The sequence below is a fragment of the Dipodomys merriami genome, unplaced genomic scaffold (genome assembly GCF_024711535.1).
Source record: "Dipodomys merriami isolate MVZ:Mamm:240054 unplaced genomic scaffold, mDipMer1.0.p SCAF_25, whole genome shotgun sequence".
Classification (NCBI taxonomy): Eukaryota; Metazoa; Chordata; class Mammalia; order Rodentia; family Heteromyidae; genus Dipodomys; species Dipodomys merriami.
This window is the reverse complement of record NW_027203937.1, coordinates 21,461,871-21,489,204: the sequence shown is the minus strand read 5'-3', so window position 1 is coordinate 21,489,204 and position 27,334 is coordinate 21,461,871. Positions and strand designations below refer to the sequence as shown.

General features: G+C 35.8%; 1 long non-coding RNA gene across 3 annotated transcripts in view; it reads right to left on the bottom strand.

The window, feature by feature from the left end:
• Positions 1 to 4,963: 4,963 nt before the first annotated feature.
• LOC138836492 (uncharacterized) overlaps positions 4,964 to 27,334 on the bottom strand; it is a 77,745-nt gene continuing 55,374 nt past the window's right edge. For all 3 annotated transcript variants that reach the window (XR_011374955.1, XR_011374956.1, XR_011374957.1), the window contains 2 exons: positions 5,332 to 5,500; positions 4,964 to 5,221 (listed from right to left, as the gene is read on the bottom strand). This is a non-coding gene — a long non-coding RNA (uncharacterized lncRNA). The remainder of the gene's footprint in view (positions 5,222 to 5,331; positions 5,501 to 27,334) is intronic.

The following is a 27,334-nucleotide window of genomic DNA, read 5'->3' as shown; positions in this document are numbered from 1 at the left end:
CAGTTGGCAATGTGAGGCTTTAATTCACACAGGTTGCTCTGAGAATAAAGTTGATGTAAAATCAAAATATATATATATGTGTGATATATAAATACACTGGTGCTTATTACATATAACATGTTGTATATAATGTATTATATGTAATATAATTAAAAACAATAATATATAATATTAATATATCACAATGTCTACCCATGCTAGTGTGTTAGTTGACTTGAACTCATAGCCTTGTGGTCTCACTTGGCTTTCTTGATTATGGCTAATGCTTTACTGCTTTAAACCTGTTTTTTTTTTGCTGGCTAATTGCAGACAGATTTATTCATACTTTTCTGCCTTGTCTGGCTTCAAACCACCAGCCTCCTGATCTCAAACTTCTATGTAGATAGGATTATAGGCATGAGCCACTGGCTCCCAGCTGCATTTAATTTTTCTTAAAGATGAAAATGTATAATTTTGTTACCTTCTTTAGACGTAAGAGAGTGGAAATGCTTTTGAGTATTCAGAAAGAAGGCTAAAGCCTATTATAACTACACAGTCTGTATTTTAACAAGACCTTTCTAGTTAATAAATGTATTCCATTTAGGAACTGTATGAAATTTCTACATTATGATTTACTGTACCACTCTCTTATTGATGAACAATAAGGTTATTTCACATTTTCAATATTGTAAATAGAGCAATAATGTGCACATATCTCCTTAGGGTAAAGTCCCAGAAGGTTGTTCCAAAGTGAAGTATTTTATATTTTAATATAAACTGCTATACTGCTCTCCTAAGGTGAGTTATTTGTTTTACACTCTCGATAATATTGTGTAAAGGGACTTGCTGCTGCTCAAATTGCAAGTTGGAGTCTGTCAATAATTTCAATCTTTGTCAGCTTGATAAGGGAAAAGACTATTCACATTTTATAGCATTTCTTTATTCATGAGACTATTTTTCATATGTTATAGTTTTGCTGCAAATAGTTTTCCAATTTGTCTTTGACTTCCCAGCTTTTCATGATATTTTTTTTTCAAGTTTCTCTCCCTTCTCTCCTCTCTCTTTTCCTTCTACCTCTTCTCCCCCTCCCCTCTCCTCTCCCTTCCACTCCCCTCTCTCTTCTTACCCTCCTCCACTCCCTCTTCCCTTCCCTAGGTCCTTCCATGTTTACCTCTTTCTCCCTCTCACACTCTCTGGAACTCAGGTCCTGAGCATTGTTCCTGAGCTTTTGTGCTCAAAGCTAGTGCTGGACCACTTGAGCCACAGTTTCACTTTATGCTTTTCTGGTGATTAATTGGAGATAAGAGGCTTCTGGACTTTCCTGCCTGGGCTACCTTTGAGCCATGAGATTCTCAGACTTCAGCCTTCTGAGTATCTAAGATTACAGACATGAGCCACTGGGCGCCTGGTTAAGCTTCATTTTCTTTAAAGCATTAAGCTTTTTCTGTTTTCTGAGGCTTAAGACAAACTTAGAAAGTTTATTCTCAAACCAAGACTATAAAAATACTTACTAATTTATTAGTATTTTGTGATATCAGCAATAGTTTATTTGATATGAGGTAGCAATCCATATTTTCTTGGAATGGCTATTTATCTGAATATTCATCATCCTACTAATTATTTGTCAAACGTATTAAACAGTCTAATTTTACTGGAAATATGTTTCCCCTATACACTTGGTTCAAGTATGGAGTTGTACACTTCCCATTCTCCTTTGTTGTTATACACCGGTAATACATATTTTTGATAGCTCTAATTTTATAATGTATTTTAATCTCAGCTAAGGCAAGCCATGCTCTTTCTCAGATTATTTTTCAGTATTTTAACTTAGGTATTTTTGTAATTGTTTTGTAAAGTTGAAGATAAATTTTGTTGGGATTTCATGGAACTGCAGACACAGGATGTTTATTGCTTATACAAAGTCTATGGTGGAACAATATGGGCCTGTTTATTTATGGTGCTTGGTAAAAAATTTTACATTTTATAAATTTCATTATTCCTGTTATAAAGAGCTGGCAATTTTAATTGATTTGTTATGTTTTTGTTATACTTTCCTATTAGTGCTTATTGCTACATGTACATATAAGATCTATCAATCTGAGTAGATTGTGTACCCAGTTATTCAACTTATTCCTTTTTTATTACTTTCCTTGGTCTTTATTATTTTCTTGGTACATATTTACAAAAATATTGTTTTCATAATTTTTGCAACAAGACTAAAATTTCTATTTTTGTTTATTGTTGTCTTTGAGATGGAGTTTCACTATGTTGTCCAGGTTGCCTTTGAACTCCTGGGCATTTATGATCCTCCCTCAGAGATCCTCCACAGAGCTAGCACCAAAGGCACAGCCACCACTGTGTCCCGCATACTTGTACTGTTTTAATACACAATATGAAATGGTAAGAGTTACAAAAGTTATTTGTGTTTTATTTCCAATATTGATGAATTCTCTAGTGTTTCCACTGACATTGACATTTAGATAAATGCAGATATCCACATGTTCAAATAAAGATGTACTTTTCTGATAATCTAATCTGTGATTCATGTCAACATCAAGGCAGGAAAGAATATGACAAGTGATATAAGCTACACTTGAGTTTAGCTATACATATCTTTACAGCTATCATCACTGTTAATTATCTACTAATGATGGAAGTCAATGTTAAGCTGTGTCATGGCTCCTTCTTTGGAAGGTCCTTGCTACCTAGTAGCAAGATGAATTAATTAGACTGAATTTATTCCATCATAATGTGGGAAGAGGTTAATTAGACTTAAAGTTGTCTTCTCTGAACCAAGTATTTTATCACTATCACTTATGGGCTTCAGACTGTTTTACTGATTGCCAAGTTATACTACACAATATTATTTCTAATCAAGGAATGTATTTTGTGACAAAAGAAACATAACAATTTTGTTGTTGTTATTGGTTGTGGGGCTTGAACTCTGGGCTTGGGCGCTGTCCCTGTGCTCTTCAGCTCAAGGGCGCACTCTATCACTTGAGCCACAGTGTCACTTCTGGTTTTTCTAGTGGTTTATTGGAGATAAGAGTCTCACAGACTTTCCTGCCTGGGCTGGTTTTGAACCGCGATCCTCAGATCTCAGCCTCCTGAGTAGCTAGAATTAAAGGCGTGAGCCACCAGTGCCCAGCCTAAAACATAACAATTCTTAACCAGAACTCCCTAGTCTTACTGTGCTTCCCATTATTTCAAAGCTTGATAGGAAATCCAAATAATACCAAGGTGAGAAAAATCTTCTGAGGTGTGGTATAATTCTGTATGTTATAAAACATCAGTTCATGCAAACACACTTCCAGAAACTGATTATTGAGAATCAAGAACTGAAGGTAGAAGTCTTATTATTTTTTCCTTTTGTTTCCATTATCTGGAGACTGGGATCGCCAGAGCTTCTGGCTGTTGCATCAGCCAGGTACTTCACATTTCATGGAGCATTCTGGAGTAAATATCATTGGAGTTTTCCATATGCCTACTTGTGGGATGCAGCTGCTACACCCACCAACAGTGGAGCTGCCTATGGTGCTCTGCTTTGAAGAGTAATTTTTAGAGGTTGTAAATTCACTACTATACTTTGTTCCTTCCCACTAAAGGTTATATGTGTGTGACTGTGTGTGTATACATGTGTGTAAACACTGGTCCTAGTATTTGAACCAGGACTTAGGCACTGTTTCTGAGCCTTTTTGGCTCAAAGCTAGCACTCTACACTTGGACCACAGCTCCACTTCTGACTTTTTGGTGGTTATTTGGAGATAAAAGTTTCATGGACTTTCCTGCCATGGCTGGCTTTGAACTAAGATCCTCAGCTTAATTAGCTACGATTACAGGCATGAGCTCCTGGGACCCAGCTAATCCCACCAAAGTTATGAACATACATTTTCAACCAATAACAAGGAGTTTCTTTCATCTCTGGCTTGTTTTAATTTTCATTGTCGTCAGACTGTCACAACGAATTTTCCTAAATTAAGTGGAAAATAGGGATTCTACTGGATATGAGACTAACCCATGAGTGAGCGGGTAACCTTCACTTTATAGTCAGGGTGAAGATGGAAGAGATTTGGTGCCTCTGAAACATAGCTTCCCACCTGCATTGTTGTTGTTGTTGGTGGTGTATGTGTGTGTTTAATTTCTGGTTTGCTTTTAACCTCTGGAGAAAGATTGATTTAGCTTTATAATCAGCTGAATAGTCTAAACTACTTCTCTGGGTAGGAATCATATCATACATCAAATGAGGCTATTTGACATGTATATAAATGATGTAATATTGGAAACACTAATTTTCTGGTTGTGTGTGTGTGTTGCACTGGGCCTTGAAGTCAAGGCCTGGGTACTGTCCTTTAGCTTTTTCACTCACTTGCACAATAGTTCCACTTTTAGATTTTTGGTGGTTAATTGGAGATAAGCGTCCCATAAACTTCCTGCCTGGGATGTCTCCAAAGAACAGTCCTCAGATCTCAGCCTTCTGAATAGCTAGGATTACAGGCATGAGCCACAGTTGCCAGCTCTGCATTTTCTGTTTTTTAGTACTGGCATATCATAAAAAAGTCCTGTCGTTACTGCCCTATCATGGTACAAACAACAGACTTTATAGATATTCATCTCATTTCGGCTCTAATTAGCTCTTGATTTGTCTTGTGTATTATTCTTGTCAGTCACCTACTATGTGGCAATATTTTCTCGCAGATTTTTCTAATTTTTCTGCAAAAGAGTAGTGGATCCAAGATTTCTGGTATGCCAGTTAACATTTGTACCCCTCTCTTAAAAGAAAACGATACAATATTAAAATCCCAAACTTCTTACAAGAACTACTTAGAATGAAAAAATGAAAAAAAATGAAAAAAACTACTTAGAATGAAAAAATTACTTCTTACAAGTACTTAGAATGAAAGAATCAAAATTATAATTTTTAAAGCTTATACAATAACCACAACTTGCCAGAAAATTTTTTTTTCAAATACACATCTTTAATTCTTTCCCTGTACTTTTTCCGTATGGTCTTTGATTATTTATTGAAATCACAATGAGTTTTCCTATCATTTTTGCAAGGGAAGATTGCTCAATCTTAAGCATGGTGATCCAATTTTTTTAATTATATTCTGTAATCTTGACAGAATGAAGCTTCTGCCAGCTTTCTTTGTTACATCTTTGGCTCCTCTTAGAATATGTCCTTTTATTTATAATTGAATTTTTGAATAATAAGTTACTCCTTTGAAAATCATGCCAACTCATTCTGCAATTAAGACAAAAACAAGGTTAATTCAAATGACTTTTCAATTAGTATAGTGTTGAGCTACCAGTTGTGTAATCAAACAACTTTTTTTGCACTGATCACTGACTTACTGATGTGCAGGAGTTTAGTCATGGGGACACGTGTTTCATGAGTACAGTTCACATGTTGGTGTCAACTGTGTACCATTTCATTGAGATCTACATGTTGACAAGATCCACCACACATCTACTGAGTTTTCCATATTTGGATTCATTATCTGTGACATTGTTCCAGGTTGTGCTTTAAAGAGATATAGTTAAGTCAGTAAATTTTATTTCAAGCAGTTCTGATCAAAAATGAAAAAAAATGTGTTAGAGAACTGGGTGCTAAAGAAGAACTTACCTGTCAGATGTGGTGTTCTCTGAAGAGGTCTACTGTCAGCTCAGACACCTGTATATTTAGAAGCATTCCCAGCAACCCTTAACTTCTCAGCTGAGTTCAGACATTGGGCCTGTATTTGTCCCCATTTCCCCTTTCTCCTCACTCCTCCATGGAGGAGGAGAAGCCAAAAGAAGCCAGAAGAAGCAAGAGAGAGGCATCATGCATGTTTCCAGGCTGGAAACAAAGCTCAGTGTGGGAATGAGGTAAACACCACAATTAATATGAATTATGGAGAGTTATACATTACAGAAAACTTATTTTAACTGCCAACAATTTAAAAAGTGTATTTTGCCTCCTCATAGTGGCCCCAAACTAGACACATTTGCTGAAATCTGGTACAGGGATTTAGGAGATCAAGTCAAAACGCAGGTATGAATGTGTGCTGGTATAAAAGGACTACTTTCTGTTGTCACTGTATTGTGTCTAGTTTGTTTGATGAAACATGAATTTGGTGCTGTATGTTGTGGAGAATTTTAAGTATCAATACAATGAAATGTATCAATACTATTCTTTGTCATATTAACTTTTATGTTAAGAAATCTTTTCCTATCTCAATGTCATAATCTATATATTTCCTCACATTGCTCATTTATGCTTTACAAACTTAATGCACAAAACATTAATTACCTTATGTATGGTGTGATAATAAGCTCATTTTGTAGGGATGCCAATTTCCTAGATTCAGATATTTCATAGATCATCATTTCCCATACTGATTAGTAACGTCAATAAAATAGGTATCCATATATCTGCTTGAGTCTATTTATGGGCCTATTCTGACCTTTTAGCTAACATCAGAATGTTTCAATGATTTAGATTTCTTCTTATAAATCTAAGAGAAAATATTAAACCAAATGCTTATGATGCAGTTGATAAACAGAACAATAGGCAGATATGTGGCTATAAATCTTAAATAATGTAATTCTGGCAAAAAGAGCAGTGTCATAATCAATATGATAGGCTGAGATGAAGAAAACCTCATTATATAGCAAATAAAGCTTTAGTACAAAAAGAAACTCAGCATCACACATCCCAGACAATTTAAGCTATTTAAGTAATCTCATGTACTGCTACATAGCACCTCTTTAATCTGAGGTCTGAAAAAGTAACAAACACTTAGGAAATTAAAATATTAAACTTCACTTTGAAAGCAATTTTCATAAGAACAGTATAAAATAATCCTGAAGTATACAATAAATATACAAAATGTATGCCAAGGTAGAATGAGATAGCACTTCAAAAAGGCTAAGTTATTATCAAGAAGACAAGAAATAAAAAATATTGGTAGGATGTGGAGAAAAGAGATGCCTTGCATATCATTTGTTTGGAAAGTACACTGGTATAGTCATGAGGCAAACAGTATAGATTTACAAAAATTTTACATTTATAAAAATTTTAAATGCAGGAATTGCTCTTCTAGGTATGTTTCTAGAGGGGGTGAAATCTGTACCTGGTAGAGATATCTGTACTCCTTTCTTCATTGTAGCATGATTTTTATTTATCTACTTATTTTTGTCAGTCGTGGGGCTTAAACTCTGGGCCTGGGCACTATCCCTAAGCTCTTCAACTCAAGGCAAGTGCTCTACCACTTGAGCCACAGCACCACTTCCAGTAGCATTGTTTAAAATAACTAAGACATGTCAGCAACCTAAATATCCACCAACAAATGAATGAATAAAGAAAATAGTATGGGAAGAAATGGGAAGGGGAAACAAAGAGGAGGCAACAATGCTTGCTAAGAAATGTACTCGTTATCTTGCCCATGTAATTGTAAGTCCTCTGTATGGTATTTTCACAATAAAAAAAGAAAATAGTATATGCATACAAAGAAATATTATTTATCCTTTAAAAGAAATCCTCTGGAGAAACAAAGTGTGAACAAATGCAGTCATGGAACTCACTAGACACTAGGTTGAAAAAGCTATATAACTTGTGGGGAGGAGGGATAGGAAGGGAGAGAACAAGGGAAGGGGTCCAAAAAGACCATCTGTCTATCACCTTTATAATAACGGGGAAAAAGGAAATCCTCTCTTAGAAACCACATGGATAAATCTGAAAGCCATTTGATATGCAACATAAGCTGGGCACAAAAACTGAAGGCATAGAAGCCCGTAGATGGATGGTTACCAGAGGTAGAGGAGTTGACATGGCAGGGGAAGATGTAGGTCAAGTTGAAATCAGTTAAGAATACTGTATCCTATCCTGAAATTTGCTAAGAAGTAGATTTCAGGTGATCTTAGCACACAAAACTTACTATGCAAGAGAATGGGTCTGCCAAGTTTCTTCCTGTATCAAAATATTATGTTTAACAGACTAAATATATAATGAAAAGAAGTAATTTATAAATCCCTGGCACAAATACTCTATACTTGGGTTTTGCCAACTATCTGCTTAGGTCTATAATCATTTTGTCATTGACAGATTTGAGAGCATTTAAGTAGCTCTGATATATTCAAAGGGATCCTAATGAAGGATTTAGAAGTGTTTAAGTTTGTAATCAACATTTAAATGTTTTGATGAATTTAATATATTTAATGTATGAATTTAACTAATTACTCTCTGTAGATACTTGTAAATATTTGGCAGAATGTTTTCAATATTTCAATGTTTAAATATATCATGTCTTTCTATGATTAATAAATTAGAAAAATAAACCCATTATATTGTTTATTCTTTCTGAGTTAAAAATGAATATAAATTAATCTCACATCAATAACAAGTCATATCTTATTAAGTGTGCTTTTCTATTTTTGGTCCTTATTTCCCATTAAGAATTTGAGAACTGGATTAGTGGGTTCTATGAGAAAGTATTCTCTGGGTATTTTATGAGTCAATGGATTGATTTGGAATGAATTTTTCCCTATGAGAACATGCAGTATTTTTCCTGACTCTGTGCCAAAAGGAAAGGCCTTCAACATCATCCAGTTAGGATGTGTCTTCTTGTACTCAATGATGCTGATTTTAAGAATGTAATGTCACCTTTTTTGGTGGCTGATTGTGGGACTTACAGTATCTGGGAGTGAAGGCTAGCACTCTACCACGTTGAGCCACAGCAACACTTCCAGTTTTCTGGAGGTTAATTGGAGATGAGTCTTATAGACTTTCCTGAGCTAGCTTTGAATTGCCATCCTCAGGTCTCAGCCTCCTGAGGATTACAGGCATGAGCCACTGGCACCCGGCCCCAATGTCAGTTTTATTCTTGTTGTGTACATAGGTTCAGATAACCTTGTCAAGGTATAATTTGTAAATATTTTCTCCCATTTTGTGATTTACCTAATTTTTCAGATTGGTCTTTGAATCACAAACTTTTTTTTTAATTTAAAGCAAGTTCAAATTATTTGCTTTGTCTTCTATTGTGTGTGCTTTAGGTAACCCAAGGAAACATTACCTAATCCAAGGTGCACTGCTATTCTTTCTTCTAATTTTACAGTGTTTTTTTTTTAACAGATGGGTTTTTAAGTGATTTAGAGATTATTTTTGCATAAAATTCAAATTTTATAAGGCAGATTCTTTTTGTCCCAGTCCCATTTGTTCAGAAGACAATTTTTCCCCAAGTGGACAGTCTTGATGTCCTTTCTGAAAATTAGTTGCAAAAAATGCATGATTTTCATTCAGGACTCTCAGGTTCATTGGTTTATGATGTCTAACCAATGCCCGTATTGTCATTTAGGATGTGAAGTAGTTTTCAGGGAACAGAGTTATATTTATTTTTTATTATATATTTCTTTTAAAAACATTTACTTTGAAGTAAAGCTCTAAAGTAAAAATTGTCTTTTCTGATATTACCATAAATGGAATTGTTTTCTTAATTTCATGTTCAGATGATCATTGCCAATCTATATTAAAAATGATTTTAGTATCAATCTTGCATCTGTTTTAAAACTGGTTCATTAGTTCTAATAGTTTTCTATTTGTCTGGGTTCCCAGAATTTTGACATACAAGATATTTCATTTTAGAACATATATTTTTTTTTTCTTCCAATATGTATAGATGTTTTTTCTTTTTCTTTTAAATTGTGAAGGTGATGCACAAAGGGGTTACAGTTACGTACATAAGGGAATGAGTACAATTCTTCTGAAACATTGTTACCTCCCCCCTGGTTTTCTCCCTCTTTCCCTCTCCCTTCTCCTCCTCTCCCTGCCAAGTTGTAAAGTTCATTTCCAACAATAGTGTCTTGTGAGTATCACTGCTGCATTGGTTCACACTCTCTCCTTTGTTTCACTATTTCTGATTCCCCCCTCATCCCTAAATCAGATAAACTTATATATGAGACAAAGGATACCAAAATCAAAAAGTGACAACAGGGGATAAACAAAAGGAAAAGAAAGAAAGAAAAAAGGATTAACTGTAAATAGTACACTAAAAAATAAAAATAAAACCACTTGTTTCCATATCATGGAGTTCATTTCAATTAGCATCATTTTATAGGGTCATATGTACATACCTACTCTGCTATTGTGTTCCTCTGCTAGAACTATCCTAGACATATGCTAATTATTACAAATGAGGGAAACCATTTGGGTCTGGCTTACTTCACTTAATAAGATTTTTTTCCAAGTCTTTCCATTTCCTTAGGAAATTCCAAAAAATTCCATTGTGCATATATACCACATTTTCTTGATCCATTCATCTACTGAGGGGCATCTGGGTTGATCCCATATCTTAGCTATGGTAAATAATGCTGCAGTGAACATAGTTGTGCTTGTAGCATTAGTGTGGCCTTGCTTGTGGTCATTTGGATAAATACCCAGGAGTGGGATTGCTGGGTCATACGGCAGCTCTATGTTTAGCCTTTTGAGGAACCTCCATACTGCTTTCCATAGTGGCTGAACAAGTGTACACTTCCACGAACAGTGTAATAGTGTTCCCTTTTGGCCACATCGCCTCCAGCATTTCTTTTATGGCCAGAGTAGTTGGACGTTTCTTCATTTGTCTATTGGCTATTATTTCTTCTTCAGAGACATCTCTTTTTAAGTCTTTAGCCTACTTATTAATGAGGTGGTTGTTTCTCTGAGGATTTGTCTTTTTCTGGGAGGGAGTAATTTTTGAGCTCTAGGTATATTTTTGATAAGTAAGAAGTATGATATATAATATGTAATAGCTAGTGAAGACCTTCTCCCAATCTATGGGCTATTTATCTTGTTAGTCATGTCCTTTGTCATGCAGAAGCTTTGCAGTTTAATTCAATCACATTTACCCAACCTTTATTTGTTACGTTTCTTGGTCCGGGTCTTTTTTTTTTTTTTTTTGCTTTTCTTTTTTATTTTTTCAATTGTGAAAATACTGTACAGAGGGGTTAAAATTACATGGGCAAGATAATGAGTATATTTCTTATCAAGCATTGCACTTATCAAGCATTGTAGCCTCCTCCTTTGTTTCCCCTTCCCATCCTTTCCCATCCTCCCTCTTGCCCCCCCCGCCCCCCCCCCCCCCCCGCACCAAAGTTGTAAAGTTGGTTTTGGACATAACAACTTGTACACCTCATTGTTGCAATGGGTCCACCTGTATCCCTATTTAAATGATTTGTTTTTTCCCTTCCCCTCTACAAATTATACCGACATCAAATACAGTGAAAGCAGGGGTTATACCATGGGGGAAGGACATACAAAGAAACAAAGAAATAATCTTATAAATGTGTTATAAACAATCACATGAAAGAAAAAAACATTTGAATCCATATCTTAGGGTTCATTGCCCTAACATCAACTTATCTGACCTTTTCTGCTTGACTCAGATATATACCAGTTATTGCAAATAAGGGAAACCATGGGACCTATGTTTCTTTGGGCCTGGCTTACTTCACTTAATATAATTTTTTCCAAGTCTTTCCATTTCCTAACAAATGGGACAATGTCATTCTTTCTGATGGAGGCATAGAATTCCATTGTGTATATATACCACATTTAGTCCAGGTCTTTATTAAAAAGTTTTGACCTGTACCAAGGATCCCTAGTGTTTCTATTCCTTCCTGTAATATTTTCAGGGTACCTAATCTTACCTTGAGGTCTTTTATCCATTTGGAATAGTGCAGGGTGATATATGAGGATCCAACTTCAATTTTCTGCGTGTGTGTAGCCAATTCTGCCAGCGCCATTTGTTGAAGAAGCTGTCTTTCTTTTATCCTGTTTTATTTGGCTCCCTTATCAAAGATTAGGTGCCATAGCTCCGTGGGTTCATTTCTGAGTCTTTAATTCTATTCCATTGGTCCTCAGGAATGTTCATGTGCCAGTACCAAGATGTTTGTTTGCTTTTTTAATTTTAATTTTATTGTCAAGGTGATGTACATAGGGGCTACAGGTACATAAGTAAGGTAGTGAGTACACTTCTTGTCAAACTTGTTGCCCCCTCCTCATTTTTCTCCCACTTTCCCTTCCCCCCATCTGCCCAGATTATTTCCAACATATTGTCTTGTGAGTATCATTGTTGCACTGGTTCCCCCTTTGTCTCATCATTTTTGTTTGTTTGCTTTTCATAACTATAGCTTTATAATAGTTTGAAGTTTGGTATTAATATTCCTCTAGTACTGTTCTTCCTGCTAAGGATTTTTTTTTTTGCTTTTTGGGATCTTCTATTATTCCATATGAATTTTTGGATTGCTCCTTCTATTTCACTAAAGGATGTTGTTGGGAAATTGACAGGTATTGCATTGGATTTCTAGATAGTTGTTTTTTTTTTTTTTTCTCCCTAGTTGCCAAGACTGGATCTCCAGTATGAAGTTGAATAGAAATGTCAAAAGCTAATTATCTTTGTCTTTTTATCTCTTGATTATGCAAATGTGCTTTTTAATCTTTTTCCTCTTTGAACCACTTTCTGAATATCTACAATTACCCAACTTCCTCTCAGCTAAGTCTACTCTGGCGGGGATTTTTGTTGTTGTTAAGCAGCTGTATGAAGAGGTTACAATTTTATTAAGTCAGGTTATGAGTACAATGCATCTCCCTCTCCTATCCCTCCCCACAAGTGACACAGTTGTGTTTTTACATAATGTACATTGAATACAATGACTTCATTTGCTGGAGATTTTATTAGTTTTGCTTCTTCAGTCACGACAGTCTTCACTTCCAAGATGTTTTAATTTCTACGTAAAATTATCTGTCTCATCTTCATTTTGTTGCATCATTTATTTTTTTATTTGTATAATGGAAACTTCATCTTCATTTGCCTCTTTAGTTTTTTTCTTAAGACAGTCTTCCAGCCTAAGCTGATTTGGGACTTGCTATAATAGCCTATGTCCTCAAGCTCGAGATTTTCCTGCCTTAGCCTTCCCGATGTGTACCATCACACTGAGCACTTTTATCTCCATGAATACACTCAATACACCAGTTTTATAACTGTATGTTTAACACATATAATAATTTATAACGAATCGTTTTTCACTTGTTGATTTTGTAAACTATTTTCTTAACAATGTCTTCACATTTTTGAATTCTGATTTATAATCTAAATTTGGATGAAAAGATTTTCTTTTTTTTTCTTGTCTTCTGTTTACTTATCTCTTCACATCCAGTGGTTTGTGAAATACATCTCATTAGTGCCCTGGACTAGTCTATGCAAAATACATCTCATTACTGCCCTGGACTGGTCTATGGTCCTATGCTGTTCCGTTTACTGTTCCACTGTGGAACTGAAAAACATGGAAGATTTGGTTATAAAGTCCCTAGCAGCTTCACTATGTTCCTGGTGTCCTGTCTTTCTGTGCCTATACTACCTACAAATATTGATTCTGACCATATTTAGTACATTAAAATTACTTATTTCTCCATTTTTCTCTCAAATCTATTGTTTTACTAAAGAAAAGATGGAAAGGTTTTATTTTGCTTTTAGTCTTTTTTTTTTTTAATTTAATTTTATTTTATTTGAGAACATACTGTACAGAGGGGCTACAATTACATGGGCAGGATAATGCATACATTTCTTACCAAGCATTGCAGCCTCCTCCTTTGTTTACCCTTCACCTCCCTTCCCAGCCTCCCCCCTCCCCCCACCCAATTATACCCCCCTCCCCCCCCACACCGACATTGTAAAACTGGTTTTGACATGACATTTTGTACTTCTCATTGTTGCAACAGGTCCACCTGAATCCTTAAACGACTTGTTTGTCCCCATCTCCTCCACATGTTATACTGACATCAAATATAGTGAAAGCGGGGGTTACACTGTGGGGGAGGGACATACAAAGCAACAAAGAAATAATCTTAATAAATGCGTTAGAAACACATGCATGAAAGAAACGAAAATATTAAAATACATATTTAAGGGTTCATTTTCCTAACATCACATTATCTGACCTTTTCCGCTTGACTCATACCTATACTAGATATTGCAAATAAGGGAAACCATGGGACCTATGCTTCTTTGGGCCCGGCTTACTTCACTTAATATAATTTTTTCCAAACCTTTCCATTTCCTAACAAATGGGGAAATGTCATTCTTTCTGATGGAGGCATAGAATTCCATTGTGTATATATACCACATTTTCTTGATCCATTCATCTACTGAGGGGCATCTGGGTTGGTTCCATATCTTAGCTATGGTAAATAATGCTGCAATAAACATAGTTGTGCTGGTAGCTTTAGTGTGGTCTTGTTTGTAAACATTTGGGTAAATGCCCAAAAGTGGGATTGCTGGATCATAGGGGAGATCTATGTGAAGTCTTTTGAGGAACCTCCATACTGCTTTCCAAAGTGGTTGAACAAGTTTACATTCCCACCACCAATGAAGTAAGGTTCCTTTCTGTCCACATCCCCTCCAGCATCTGTTGTTGTTAGAGTTCTTGATTTTTGCTGTTCTAACTGGAGTGAGGTGATATCTCAATGTTGTTTTGATTTGCATTTCTTTTATGGCTAGGGATGTTGAACATTTCTTCATGTGTCTATTGGCCATCCTTCTTTCTTCTTCAGAGAAGCTTCTCTTTAAGTCTTTTGCCCACTTATTTATTGGGCAGTTGTTTCTTTGAGGATTTGTTGTTGGGTGGTTAAATTTTTTGAGTTCCAAGTATATTTTAGATATGAGACCCTTGTCCGTTGTATGGCTAGTAAAGATCTTCTCCCAATCGGTGGGCTTTCTATTGATCTTGCTAGCTATGTCATTTGCCCTGCAGAAGCTCTGCAATCTTATGCAATCCCATTTGTCCAACCTTTCTTTGATTTGTTGTGCTTCCGGGTCTCTATTCAGAAAATTTCGGCCTGAGCCAAGGAGACCTAGGGTTTCTCCTATTCCATCCTGTAATGTTTTCAGAGTGTCTGCTTTGAGTTCAAGGTCTTTGATCCATTTGGAGTTGATTCTGGTGCAGGGTGATATATAAGGATCTAGCTTTAGTTTTCTACATGTAGTTAACCAATTTTGCCAGCACCATTTACTGAAGAGCCTGGGCATCATCCCTGAACTTTTTTGCTCAAACCTAGTGACCAGTTCAGACTTTTTGGTGGTTAATTGGAGAAAAGTCTCATGGACTTTCCTGGGTGGGTTGGCTTCAAACTGAGATCTTCAGATCTCAATCTCCTGAATAAGTTAGGATCACAGGTATAAGCCCCTGACATCCAGCAAGAACTTTAATTTTTATTTCTTCATGTAGTTACTATCTTTCATTCCCTACATTGAAGTTTTTAGACTCTTATGAACATAAATATTTCAGACTTCTTAACTGACATTTCAAAATAAAGACATCAAATCCCTTTTGTCTTTCTGGAATGCCCATCTCAACATCAGTCATTTTGGCTGTATATATTAAGTGGGTTAAGCATCTGTGTTCAGAGATGAAATTTGGGGAGTGCACCCCTTCTCCTGCCAAGATTTCTATCATGTCTGGGCTATGATCTACATGCTCTACTATCAACATCATCAGATCAGTTTTTATATATTAGATTAACAGCCCCAACAGCCTTCTGCACTACATCCAGCTCTACCCTGAGTGTAAATGCTTGTGATCAGAGGCATTGAGACAATTTACAGGGTTGCACTGGCTCCATTTCATTACTCATGCTTTTCCTCACCTCCATTCTCTCAGAGGTCTGAGTAGGCCTTCTCTTCCATTTGGTTTCGGAATACCAGTGCCTGGAGCCTACCAGCATCTATGGTTTTCTTCAGCATCAGAAACCCATTCTGGTAAATTGGACTTTGCCTGCCCTCACTGCTCACTGTTTTCCAAAAGGGTACATCATGTACTTGCATCCTGCCTGTTGCCTCTGTACTACATTGTGGCCTCAGTGAAAAAGTGGAGGACTTAAACTAAGAAGAGCTGATCTATTACAAAAATGACTATTAAACTACACTTTGCGTAGCTGAAACTTATTTATTTCTCTTTTAAGCTCATTTACATATTCCTCACAGATTCTATGAAGCAACAGTACTTTTCCCATTTAACAGATAAGGCACAGCAAACTATAAAACAAGTAATATATGGTGAAAACAAAAATTCTTGTGTACTAGAGCAAAAATTGTTGAAGTGTTGTTTGAGGAACTAAGATTTTACTTCCTAAGTTTTACTTTAATTCTTTAGGTAGTTTAGAATGTAGCAGACTGAATTCAATAAGAGAAGTTTATACTCCCAACAACAGTGCAGTAGGGTTCCCTTTTGGCAACATCCCCTCCAGCATCTGTTATTAGATTTCTTGATTATAGACATTCTAACTAGAGTGAGGTGGAATCTCAATGTTGTTTTGATTTGCAAAATTTCTTTTATGGCAGAGAAGTTGAGCATTTCTTCATGGTGGCTATTGGCCATTCTTATTTCCTCTTCAGAGAAGTCTCTCTCTAAGTTTTTAGCCCACTTAGTAAATCAAGTGGTTGTTTCTTTGAGAATTTGTTTTTAGGGTATTTAATCTTTTGAGTTCTAAGCATATTTTAGATATGAGACCCTTGTCGGTTGTATGGCTACTGAAGATCTTCTCCTAATCTGTGGGCTTCCTATTATCTTGCTAGCTATGTCCTTTGCCATACAGAAGCACTGCGGTTTCGTGCAATCCCATTTGTCCAACCTTTCTTGGATTTGTTGTGTTTCTGGGCCTTTATTAAGAAAATTTTGGCCAGTGCGAAGAAGCCCTAGGGTTTCTCCTATTCCTTCTTGTTTTCAGGGTGTCTGCTTTTACCTCACAGTTTTTGATCCATTTGGAGTTGATTCTGGTGCAGGGTGACATAAAAGGATCTAACTTTAGTTTCCTACAGGTATTAAGCCAATTTTGCCAGCACCATTTGCTGAAAAGGCTGTCTTTCTTACAGACAGAGCTCCCCTAGGACCCAGCAGTCCCATTTCTGGGCATTTACCTAAATGATCACAAACAAGGCCACACTAAAGTTACCAGTACAACTATGTTTATCACAGCATTATTCACCATAGCTAAGATATGGAACCAACCCAGATGCCCCTAAGTAGATGAATGGATCAAGACAAGGGAATTCTATGCTTCCATCAGAAAGAATGGCACTGCCCCATTTGTTAGGAAATGGAAAGACTTGGAAAAAACCCTATTAATTGAAGTAAGCCAGACCCAAAGAAATATAGGTTGTATGGTTTCCCTTATTTGCAATAATTAGTATACATCTAGGATAATCTTATCAGATGAGAAGAAAAGCTCAAAAACTATGTACATGTGACCATATAAGATGATGCTAAACGAAATGAACCCCAACATATGGACACAAGAGGTTTTTCTTTGTCATTGTTTTATTGTACTATGTGATTTTTTTGTTTCTTTTGTACGTTCTTCCCCCTATAGTATATCCCCTGTTGTTACTGTATTTGATTTTGGTACCCTGCATCTTGTACATGCATTTCTAATTTGGGGAGGGGAAAGGGAATAACAAAATTCTGAAACAAGGACACAGGATGACCCATCAAAACAATGATACTCACAAGACACTATGTTGGAAATGAACTATAAAACTTCTGGGCAGATGTGTGTGTGTGGAAATGGGGGAGGTGGGGAAGTAGGAGAAAAATAAAGGAGGAGGTAACAATGTCAAGAAATGTACTCATTACCTTACTCATGTAACTGTAACCCCTGTACAGCATCTTTACAATAAAATAAAAATTTAAAAATAAGAGATATGACAACTTAGCTATTTCTATTCAGACAGACATTAAAGATAATGTAACACAATGCTACTCTTATCAATAATTTTATCTGGGAAAGTGTGCTATTTTTCTATATAAGCACATTATGTTATCAATTAATTTGTTGTTGCAGTTTTAAATAGACTCTTAAATATTTGTAAAGTTCTTGGCTTTTATTTTGATGAAATAAATGTCTATAGATATTATGCATTAAAAATCTCCCAGGGTTTTCAACGATTATGAAAGATAAATGAAAATTTTAAAAAATGAGAACCAATGTCATTAAGGAATCCTACTGTTCAGGGGTATACACATTTGAGGTTTTCTAAACATTTCCTTTTTCCTCATGCATATGAAAACTAATGGATATACACATTCATACACATAATTTAATACATTTATAGTTTTTTGCAACAATAGATATGTTATCCAACTGTTTTTCATTCTTATTTTATACTTAATGTTTATAGATGTTTGATATGTTTTATACCAATTCTTCAAGAATTTCAAAATCTATGAAATAAGACCCACAGGTGGGTAAGAATCATAAGACAGGAACAAGAGTTTGGAAAAGGGTGAGCAGCCAAAAAATGGTCACAAATAAAGGTGTGGCTTGGACTTGTTGCTCTTTGTAACTTAAAACTTTGAAAATGATGTTATGCATGCAAGCATGTTAGTATTTTTCGTGTGTGTGTGTGTGTGTGTGTGTGTGTGTGTGTGTATGTATCCTGGGGTTCAATTGAAAATGATGTTATGCATGCAAGCATGTTAGTATTTTTCGTGTGTGTGTGTGTGTGTGTGTGTGTGTGTGTGTGTGTGTGTGTGTGTGTGTGTGTGTATCCTGGGGTTCAATTGAAAATGATGTTATGCATGCAAGCATGTTAGTATTTTTCGTGTGTGTGTGTGTGTGTGTGTGTGTGTGTGTGTGTGTGTGTGTGTGTGTGTGTGTGTGTGTGTGTGTGTGTGTGTGTGTGTGTGTGTGTGTGTGTGTGTGTGTGTGTGTGTGTGTGTGTGTGTGTGTGTGTGTGTGTATCCTGGGGTTCAAACTCAGGGCCTGAGTACAGTCCCTGAACATTTTTGCTCAGAGCTACTGTTCTACCTCTTGAGCCACAGCTCTACTTTCAGCTTTTTGGTGCTTAATTGGAGAAAAGAGCCTCGTAGACTTATCTGCCCAGGCTAGCATCAAACCATGATCCACAGATCTCAGCCTCCTGAGCAGCTATAATTACAGCCATGAGCCACAAGTGCCTGGCTCATCTGGTATTATTTGAATTTGGTAAATATTTACTTACTTTTCCTGGAATTCATTTTGGTGAGAGATATAAATTTAGAATGTGTTGGTTTTAAATGGCTTTCTCAAATTACTATCTTGATGGGGTCTAATCTAGCAAGTAGTCTTTCCTCTTTCAATTATTTTGTGATACTGTGTTCCATGTTTTGTTTCATTCCAGTAATCTTTTTGTTTTATGGTAGACTCAAAAGCTGAGCTTCTTAGTTATGGCTGTGCTCTAACACTTGGTAGAATGGATTCATATTGTTGATTTGTAAGTTTTATGAAAGTGTGACATGTTTATTTTTTGTATAAAATTTAGAAATACTACTTTTTTAGGATAAAATCTTGGTGAAGTATTAAACAGAGTTGTATAGTTTCTAAATAAGCTGATGGAAAATTGTTAGTGAATTAGTATGGCATCTGTAACACCTGTGGACGTGATCTTTGATTGCATATGAAAGAAAATTTCAGATCGTCCATTCTGTGGCCATACAAGACCCACAAAATCCTTTGGTTCAGGACATAATAGACACATATGCTTCTTGTATAGCTGCCTGCTGCTATCTTCATGTATTGACAATTTTGTATGGCAGGAAAAATGTTTTCCTATCTCTGAAGGAGAAACTCTTCTGGCTTGATTTGACCCACCCTACATACTCTCTTGATCTGTCTCCCTTGTGTGCTTGAATTCTGTTCAATGTCAACTTTAGGCTTTAAAGTCTGTTCTCTTTCCCTTATTGCTTTTTATTATTGGCCATATCTTATAAATAGTGTCATTGGTTTCCAACCTGTGTCTCTATGTTTCTTGCTGGATGCTGGGGGGGGGGGGGGGAGGTGGAGCTTTTCCCATTACTTTCACTTTATTATATTAGTATTTACCAGCCTCAGATTCTAGAAATCCAGTCAGAATCAGATGTTTACATTCTCACGTATTCATGCACCTTGCCACATTTGTTCAAAACGTTTATATGTATTTGTCAACAACTTTATATTTTCAGAGTTTGAAGTCTTTATTCCAGTGCTTTTATGTGTGTGTGTGTCTGTATTTGTCTGTGTGCACTTGCTCATGCATGTGTGTATGTCACATTGAGGGAGGATCTTTCCTGTTCAGATACTCCATGTATCACTAGTATATTAGAATATTATTGACTTTTTTGTCAATTGACATATAATTTTTAAATTATTGCTATATTTTACCAATTCTGACATTTTTACAGATATATATATATATATATGTAGTCTGTAGAAAATCTAATATCATTATAATTTTTCTAAAATTTATTGACCTCATCTATAAGAGTACAGCTGGGCGCCAGTGGCTAACACCTATAATTGTGGCTATTCTGAGGATTGTGGCAGGAAAGACCATGAGACTCTTATCTTCAATTAACTATCAAAAAGTGGGAAGTAGAGCTGTGGCTCAAATGGTAGACTGCTACATTAGAGCAAAAGAAGCTCAGGGAGAGCACCCAGGCCCTGAGTTCAAGTATCAGGGCTGATATACAAAAGAAGAAAAGAATGAAAGAAAAAGAGAGAAGAAAGAAGGAAGGAAGGAAGGAAGGAAGGGAGGAAGGAAGGAAGGAAGGGAGGGAGGCAGGGAGGGAGGGAGAGAAGGAGGGAGAGAAGGAGGGAGAGAAGGAGGGAGGGATTAGGAAGGAATGGGGAAGAATAATTAAAGGGATGATACTGATCTATATGTATTATATTCACAAACAGATTTGCTGAATGGTAATTCCTTTGTACACTACTTAAAGATAATTTTAAAAATAAAATTTAAAAAAACTAATAGAGGAGAAATCACAGAATGGGAAATATCCAATGGTAGATAAGGGGCTCAGGGAGAAAAAAATCTATATTTTTTATTAGATACTGTTCATTACTGTTGGTTTGCCACTTGACTTTGTGACAATAGAAATATGTTGCAGAAATAAACTATGACAGTATACAAGAACTGAACAGTTCAGATGAAAATTAAGAATTCCTATACAATGCTTGATAAGAAATGTACTCATCTTGCCCATGTAATTGTAACCCCTCTGTACAGTATTTTCACAATAAAAAAAGAAAATTAAGAATTCGTGGGAATAGCAAAGAAGAATGAAAAATAAAATCTGAAAGACAAATTTAAATTGTAAACCTCAATCCTATAAAATAATACAGACAAATGTTAAATCAACTAATAGGTCTAATGGTTAACTTAGGAAAAAATGACATAGAGCTCCCAAACTTTTGATAATTTCACAATTTTTTGCTAGATTCCTTTAAAAATTTTGAGTGCTTCTTTTCAATTTAGAATTAGAATTCCTAGCTAGAGCAATAAGGCAAGAGGTAAATATAAAGGGGATCCAAATAAGGAAAGAAGAAGAGATAATTCAATAGATTCCACTCCCAAGTAACTTGAGCTGATCCAAAACTTTGGCAAAGTAACAGTGTATAAAAATCAATCCATAAAAATCAGTAGCTTTTCTCTATATCAACAATGAAAAGAGAGAGGCTGAAATTAGGGAAGCAACTCCATTTGCAATAACCTCAAAAACCTAGGAATCAATTTAATCAAAGAAGTGAAGGACCTCTACAATGAAAACTTCAAAAATCTGAAAAAAAAATAAAGCAGATCTCAGGAAGTAGAAAAACCTTCCATGTTCCTGGATTGGGAAGATTAACATCATGAAAATGGCAATATTGCCAAAGGCTATATACAAATTCAATGAAATATCCCAAATTCTTTCTTTTATGAAATACAAGAAGCAATCCAAAAATTCATACCGAACAACAAAAGACCCCAAACAGCCAAAACAATCCTTAGCAGGAAGAACAATGCTGGAAGAGTATCAATGCCAAACCTCAAACTCTCTTACAAAGTCATAGTACTCAAAACAACTTGGTACTGGCACAAGAACAGGTCTGAAGACCAATGGAATAGATCTAAAGTCCCAGAAATGAACCCACAGATCTATGGCCACCTAATCTTTGACAAGGGAGTCAAAAAAGTGCAATGAAAGAAAGACAGCCTCTTCAATAAATGGTGCTGGCAGAATTCACTAAACACGTGTAGAAAACTAAAGTTAGATCCATATATATTACCCTGTACCAGAATCAACTCCAAATGGATCAAAGACCTCAAGGTAAAAGCAGATACTCTAAAAATAAAACAGGAAGGAATAAGAGAAACACTAGAGTTCCTTGGAACAGGTCAAAATTTTCTTAATAAAGACCCAGAAACACAACAAATAAAAAAAAGGCTAGATAAATGGGACTGCATTAAACTGCAGAGCTTCTGCATGGCAAAGGGCATAGCTAGCAAGACATATCAAAACCCCACAGACTGGGAGAAGATCTTCACCAGCCATACAACTGACAGGGACCTCATATCTAAAATATACCTACAGCTCAAGAAATTAAATTCCCCCAAACAAACCCCCAAAGAAATAACCACACCCCCTTAAAAAGTAGGCTAAAGACATTAGCAAAATCTCTCTGAAGAGGAAATACGAATAGCCAAGAGACACATGAAGAATTGCTATAAAAGAAATACAAACCAAAACAACATTGAAATTCCACTTTACACCAGCTAGAATTGCCATAATCAAGAAATCAGATGTTGGCCGGGGATGTGGCCAAAGGGGAACACTACTACATTGGGGGGATTGCAAACTTGTTCAACCACTCTGGAAAGCAGTGTGAGGGTTCCTCAAAAGACTAAACATAGAGCTCCCCTATGATTCAGGAATCCCACTCCTGGGCATTTACCCAAATAACTACCAAAGAAGGCCACACCAAAGCTACCAGCACGACTATGTTTATTGCAGAGCACTACTTACCATAGCTAAGATATAGAACCAATCCAGATGCCCCTCAGTAGATGAATGGATCAAGAAAATGTGGTATATATACACAATGGAATTCTATGCTTCCATCAGAAAGAATAATATTACTCCATTCATAAGGAAATGGAAAGACTTAGAAAAAAATTATATTGAGTGAAATCAGCCAGACCCAAAGAAAAGTAGGTTGCATGATCTCCCTCACTTGTAAGAACTAGAATATGTATATGATATTCTCAACAGGGGATCTCAATAACCCAACTGCTTAGTGCATAGGACCATATTTAATAAAATATATCAACATGAACTCCAATATATGGAAACAAGAGGTTCTTATTAGACCTATGTAGCTTGTTCTTTTTCTATTGTTTTTTTTTCATTTTTCAAGGTTTTTTTTTTTGGATCTCGTGTTTTGCATATAAGATTATGCACTATGTGGAAAGGAAAGGGAATCATAGAAACAGCAGGCCAACGGATGAACCAAAGTAACATTGATACTCACTTGACACTATGTTGGATATGAACATTATAACTTGGAAGGGGGGGAAGGGGTAAATGGGAGATAATGAGGGATGGAGTAACAATGATTAAAAACAAATGTACTCCTTTGCCTTACTTAGCTGTAACACCTTCTCATCACCTTTTCAATAAAAATAAATAAATTTAAAAAAGAGTAATTTCTTCTGATAAAAAAATAAAAATTTTGAGTGCTGACTTCCTATTATCTTTTTCGAAGGCAAGTAAGAATCTTAAAGGAATATTTGTATTAAATTAATGCTGCAAATTGAAAGTTGGTTTTGAAGAATTAATCACATTTACTATGAGAATTTTGTTTTTATACTTATTTACAAATTTCATTCAAAAAGTTTATATGTACTGATATGTAATGCAATTTAAATTATTAAAGCCAAAAATGCTAAAGAAGTATACTACTACTACTATTTTTCAAGAAAGATATATACTTTATAAGGAAAAATCTATGATGTCCAAAATAAAAATAGATTTAAAAATTGAATATACTTGCCCGTAAAACAAGCTAATTTTATTATTTCAGTATTTCTCTGCCAAAGACAAATGCAAACTCTATCAGTGGCTAACACCAGCTCAATATCTAGGACAAAGGTATTATATATCAAGAAATTCTGAGAATATTTACAACGTATGCAACGACATGAGGGTATTAACCAGACAAAAGAGGTGCACTGGAAGTGGCGCTGTAGCTCAAGTGGTAGAGCACTAGTCTTGAGCTGAAGAGCTGAGGGACAGCGCCCAGGCCCAGAGTTCAAGCCCCATGACCGACAAAAAAAAAAAAAAAAAGAGGTGCATAAATTGTAATTGAACATCTACCAATCTAATGAACAAAGTTTGAGGAGAATCACAGACTGCACATAATTATGCTGTGAAAAAATTAAATGAACACAAATAGGAAATTAAGAAATTCACCTAAAACCATGTTCGTAAGGTGATAGGAGACACATGCTCTAGATTTTGAGAGACTTAATATGAGATCCATCATTAGTATGAAAGAAAAACAGAATCACCACTACGTTACTTAATTTCTCAGATTACAATTTCAAAGAACTTGAACTCCCTACAGATGGAACAAGAGGAGACCTAACACTAAAAGGTGGGAAGAAAAAGAGTCTAGGAAAATACTTACAAAGCACTTATGGGATGTGTGCGTGAGAGAGAGAGAGAGAGAGAGAGAGAGAGAGAGAGAGAGAGAGAGAGAGAGAGAGAGAGAGAGAGAGAGAGAGAGAGAATGTTTAACCATAGATCAATTACCTTGCTCAGTTCCTGTTCTCTTTGAAGGAAGAAGAAAAACACTTCCAAACCACAATAACAGAAAATTCCCTACCTCTGGTGAATACTATGATGATTGATTGAGTTGGTTTTACCAAAAAGTACATATTGAGAAGATAAGTAGCCAGCATCTTAGCATACATGAACATGCATGAGACAACAGTGAAGCAGAAACTATACTTCAGTAACTATAGGGTTTCAGAAAGGGATGAGTCATAAAAGGTTTTACAATTACATCAAGAAATTATAAAGAAGATTAGATGTAAGTAGGTGGAAAACAAAACTCTAGTTCTAGCAGTCAATGACACAAAAAATTAAACTAATATTTATAAATAAGCATCGACTGAATGGAAGTAATTAAACATTAATATAGTCTTATAAGTTGTTTGCCTCCCACTGGAAAGGGCCAAAGAAATACACATTTTATTTTGATTGAGGAATCTCCATTTACCTGAAGATACATATCTACAAAATAATACACTAAGTGCCCAAAGTTATTAATTACAGCATGATTTTAAACAACTAAAAATCTACTGAAATGTAGGATAAAATAAATTCTCATCAGAAGGAGAAGGTCCAATAAACTACACTGATCCAGTGAAATGCTCTGTAGCTATAAAATAATTAGGAAGATTGCTATAAATTTACACGCAGTAATTCTATAGTTAAGTAGCCATAAAGGTATAAAGAGCATACAAAGAGAATGCTTCCCTTTTTTGTGTGAAAGAAGAGGGTCTAAGAATATAAATATGTGCTCACTTTTGCAAAAAGAATGAGTTGTCTAGGCTAAAAATTCCTTTTTTTCAATAATGGACATGTTTTTCCTTTGGTGCTTATGTGTACTTGGTAATAGTGCATGGCCTATTTTAGGCTCTGAGAGTCCTATTTTCTTACCTCCTCAAAAGTGAAAGGGAGGCTTTTTGAGGGCAGTTGCTCAATCACAAACATTTATCCTCTTTCCTTCTTAGAATCCTATTAAAATGGCAAAAAAAATTTAAAAAGCTTTTAATCCTGATACCTTTTTCCTGACTGTACTTTTAATACAATTGCTTCCAATGTTACTTCTCCTCCTGATTGTTTTTAGATCTATTTAACATCTATAACTTTATCTTAAAGTTGATAATAACATCATTTACTTATCTGTTCTCTAGCTTTGCAACTACCTGTTTTTTTGGTTTTTTTTTTTTGTTGGTCTAGAGGTCTGAACTCTGGGCCTGGGCCCTGCCCCTCAGCTCTTCAGCTCAAGGCTAGCACTCTACTATTTGAGCCATAGCTCCACTTCCAGCTTTTTCTGCTTGTGTGGTGCTGAGGAATTGAACCCAGGGCCTCATGCATGCAAGGCAATCACTCTACCACTGAGCCACTTTCCCAGCCCTGCAACTACCTGTTTTAAAGAGACTTGATTTTTATCATCTTTAATATATATATTTTGTGTGCTAGTCCTGGGGCTTGAACTCTGGGCCTAGGCACTGTCTCTAAACTTTTTGTGCTCAAAGCTAGCACTCCTACCTGAGCCATAACTCCACTTCCAGCTTTACCTGAGTACTAGATTGGAGATAGGAGTCTTAGAGCTTTTCCTGCCTGGCTATCTTTGAGCCACAATCTTCAAGTTTCAGCCTCCTGAGTAACTAGGATTAGAGGAGTGAGCCACTGACATCTAGCTGTGTCTTTTCATTTTTAATGTACAAAGTAGTATGTAAAATCTTACTAGAAAAATTTTCATAAATCTCTTTAAACATAAAATTTTGCAGGAAGTACTTATATATGTATAACCAAATTTACCCTTAATCCTCTTTTTTCCCCTTGTTTATACTTACTGCATGTGTGAGAATATTTTTTCCCTGGCTCTGCTTTCAGGTAGGAAGAAGGAATGTCAAATGCTCTCTTGTTAGCCAGTTGCCTGGGTGCTGGGTAAAGAAAAGGAACTGTAATTGTGGATTGCTCATTTACGAACTCTGTCTTTTGTTCTTGCCTCTGTGTAAAAGCTCACTCCAGTTCTGTGCACATGTCCTGTTTTCTCATTGTCTCTACCACAGAATGGGAGAGGTGCCCGATGAGACTGAACTGTGCATGAAAACTGACTGCAGGACTTTGTTTAGGCCATAAAATCACCTTTAACAGCTCTCTGGAATTAATGTTTGGCAGTGTGCCAAGTTTTGCTTATGATTTTGATGCTTCTGGTGTTGCTTATGAATAACAATTGCAGACTTCTTTTCTCCTTGCATCAAAGAAATAAATTTGATGTTTATTTTAGCAATTGCTTCTACTGATGGATAAATGTTATGTAAATAAGCCAAGTACAGAGCTCTTGCTCAGGCATTTTTTAACCTATTCATTCATTCATTCATTCATTCAGCCTACATGCATTAAACACCTTCTTGGGACCAGGAACTGTTGGAGGGGCTGGGAATGCAGTGGTAACTGAGTCAGTGTCACTTCAAACCTATAATATATGCTCTTTGGAGACACTAGCACATAAGCTAGTAACTGAAATGCAGTATTATAAATGTTATAACTGATATATAGCCAGAACACTATGGAATACAAAAAGTGGCACAATTATACCTGACAAGACAATGTTTATGGAATAAAGTGATGCTGAGTGGGTCTTGAGTGATAAGAATTTATAAAGTTAATAAGCTATATAAGGAAGAGAAACTATTGTGAATAAAGTCTGAGATTTAAGAAAGTTCACTTGTAAGAAAAAATAAGTATGTATTAGTAAAAGATCACATATAAT